This window comes from Haliotis cracherodii, unplaced genomic scaffold, assembly GCF_022045235.1.
Source record: "Haliotis cracherodii isolate W230 unplaced genomic scaffold, xgHalCrac1.p SCAF_16, whole genome shotgun sequence".
NCBI classification, from domain to species: Eukaryota; Metazoa; Mollusca; class Gastropoda; order Lepetellida; family Haliotidae; genus Haliotis; species Haliotis cracherodii.
In genome coordinates this window covers 27122946-27126645 of record NW_027266271.1, presented here as the reverse complement: position 1 = coordinate 27126645, position 3700 = coordinate 27122946, and positions in this window count along the sequence as shown.

The window sequence follows — 3700 nt, the reverse complement described above, 5'->3', positions numbered from 1 at the left end:
GCATGAAAGTTGCATCATTTGTCGGTCGACTGTATGATGCTTCACTGATATAAAAGAAAATCTTCAATTTCACATTATTTTACATTAAGCCATGCTGTACTTCGGTTGTTGTCGTATAGTGGCATATTTCCAAATGTAAAAGGCTGTTTGTGAAGAGAGAAACATTATATTTTAAATAATAATGTGGTAGACAATGGAAAACCTGCAAGCTTGAGCCACAACAGAATCTGCCCATAATCCAACAAACGAGTGACAGCAACCCAAAAAAATCAAGAACACATTCTTTGAATAAGTTGCTGAGGCACACTACGACTTGCTGAAGATTATTGAAAATGAAGTTCCAAATGTCCGTCCTAACTTATATATCCTAATCTCAGTTAAGAAATACAAGCCTTGATCATCATCGGGTCAGACAATAAGCATATGCCTGACCAAAATCAAAGGTCTCCCAAGGCTTAGCGTGCCAAATGGGAAATGGTGTCTCATTACTACTTTCACATCACACTATGGCAGTACACCAAGATCTCCAGACCGAATACACAGATTCAACCCTGATAACCTGACCTGGGTGATCAAGAGGCACGAAGGCACCGAAGAAAGAGAGGAGCGCGTAGAAAAGGGCAAAGCATGTGCTCAAGTTAATTGTTCATGGTTTCATCTGGCCTTTTGCTTACTACTTTGCAACCAAGCCTGGTTTATCAGGCAGAGTTTATTTGTATAAGTGGCAAAAAAGCGAAATGTACATCATGCGTACAAAAACATTATACAAGTTACATCATACAGCTTTTCTAGAGGTGGTCCATTTCTCAAATAATGCTGCATGTACTCATTTCTTAAACTTGCATATTCTGGACATATCAATAATACGTGAGTGAGTGAGTGAGTTGGGTTTAACGCCGCTTTTAACAGTATTCCAGTCATATCACGGCGTGTCAGCTTAATGTTGGAGGAAAGCCCGAAGTGATGCAGGTCTTAGACGTTTACCACTTCGGTGAAACCCATGAGCACGGGTACGGTGCTGACAAACCTAGAAACATAATCGGGGCGAACCGGGATTCGAACCCACAATCTGGCGTGCCTAAGGGACGCAACACTGCACAGCGAATCGCGGCGCCCTAGACGACTGGGCCACCCGTGCCCCCAATAATATGTGAGATTCATCTTCATTTGGGTGGTTACAGTATGGACGGGATGTATTTTCAATTGCCGGTTGTTGTTTTTTAAATCTAGCAGCTCTAGTATTAAAAGTATGTAGTTTGCATCAAGATTTCGTGAAGACTGGACGGAGATGAACTACTTTTATTTAGCCAAGGTAGGTGGCAGATGGAATAGACTTTTTGCAGTCAATTCAATTCATTTCACTTCTTTAATGTATGAAAGACCACAGGCCCATATACAACGGAGTTACATAACTTATATATAAGATACACAATCCCATATACATTGGAGTTACATCACATATTTATAAGATACAAAGTCGAAGTAACAATTCTCTTCGTAACAAAAACGCATGATGTATATACAAAGCCAGTTGATGTATTAGAAGATTCTTGCAGGACAGTAATGAAGACAATCTTTTAGTATTAAAATGAGATAAAGACCACTGTGGTAAGTACTTGTTTCTTAGATATTCGTATATAAGGCACAGAAACATAAAATGGTATCTATCTTCGACAACAATGTCACAGAATGGGCGTAACTTTAAAGATTTCTCAACAGATGAAAATCTACCTGTGTTAATTTTTAGATCATCCAGGCCAAGTCTAAAACGAATAATGATATTACGAAAATTCCTGTACCGTAAGTGTGATAAATAAGGTTCTGTTTCAAGTAATGACTTGAACTGGCGATAAGTATCATATCTTCAACTTTCGTAAATATCTGAATGCCATTTCTGATTAAACATATCAATGGAACGCATGCGAAAGTATTTAATCAAAACATTTGCATAAACAATTGGGACAGCTAAATGAAATGTAATAAAAAGTAATGTACGTATACAAGGAGCCCATGTACCAAGACTATCGAGGTGCACAAGCATGTTGTTCAGGCATTATTATTATTTTACACATAAACTTCAAGCAACGAGTGTAAGAAACAATGTACAATGGGAATGACCCGCATTCTCCATAAACAATATTACTTGGTGTTGACATACCAACCTTCAAAAACTCTTTTACAATGGAAGAGATGAACCTGTTCAATTGTATAGAACACTTTACAACTCAATAATTCAAACCCATACAGTTAAATAGGTTGTATTTGAGAAGCAAATAACTTAAAATACATTTGGTTGAATTAATCCCAAGTATAGAGATATCAGAGTGGACTTGTAACAGAGCTTTCTTTGCTCTGTTAGTGAGATTAATTACAGTCTTACTCAGATTCAGTGTATAGGTAAGCAATATGCCAAGGTATTTGTAGTCATTCACAACATTAATACATTAACCTTCAAATAAACATTTCTCTCTTGCCGCCACTCGACCACCTCTACGAAATATACCAATATTTGTTTTATCAAGATTAACAATGAGTTTCCATTTAACTGAATAATCCGAATGTATGTCAATCTGCTTCTGTAGACCAATAATAGTACTAGGGATCAAAATCACATTATCTGCAAAAAGTAGTATATAGGGAATATAACGTAGTATGGTATCATAGAGCGTTGGTTGGTTTGTTGTTTACCGCCGCACTCAGCAATATTCCAGCTATATGACGGCGGTCTGTAAATAATCGAATCTAGACCAGACAATTAAGTGATATCATGAGCATCGATCCACGCAATTGGGATCGGTGACATGCATCAATCAGGTCAGCGAGCCTGACCACCCGATCCCGTTAGTCGCCTCTTACGACAAGCATAGTGGCCTTTTACGGCAAGCATGGGTTGGTGAAGACCTATTCTACCCCGGATCTTCACAGGTCCATAGAGCATTAGTGTAGAGACGTGCGCTGTGAGGAGCTTGCTTACATACATTGATTCACTCGCGGGACACACTACACCATTCCAGTAGCCTTCGCGAGTTCACAGTTTCTAGAAGGCTGACTGTACTTCTACTTACCCACTGTGGACGGAATACCTATCTGGATTCACTGACTTTTCTACCTGCTTCCAACATTCAAGAAGTTTCGGGTTTCACCGTGATCAAAATACAAAGTAAGATAAAGATGAATTTGCTTTTATTCTCAGCATATATGCAGAATAAAATTGAGTATCAACGACAGAAACCTTGTCGTATTTTGTTGACATTTTAACCCGTTGACATATATCCAGGTGAACAAGACATTATATCTGTTGATCTTAAACCATAAGAACATATTAACGAACCGAACACATACAATAAAAGCGAAGAATTGTGAAAAATATGGTCCCACTACTCACTTCTTACCTATCAGTTTTGCAAAGCTGCTTAAATGACACACTGTGTGTTTGTTGAAAATGTCATATATTTTCAACAATTATTCACACACACACTAGCAAGTAAAAGTTTGCTTATAATATTTTATCTGAATGTTTAAAGCGAAAATGAAACCCTTGGTTATATTATGTAAGATATCAATGCATGGCATGAAACGTGTTAATTTGTATTAGTCAAAAAACACATGGTATGTTCAGCAAAATACCATAATCCCTAACCAACGTGCATATTGTGCACATTGACAATTACGGATGATACATTTACCTCAATAAATGCAA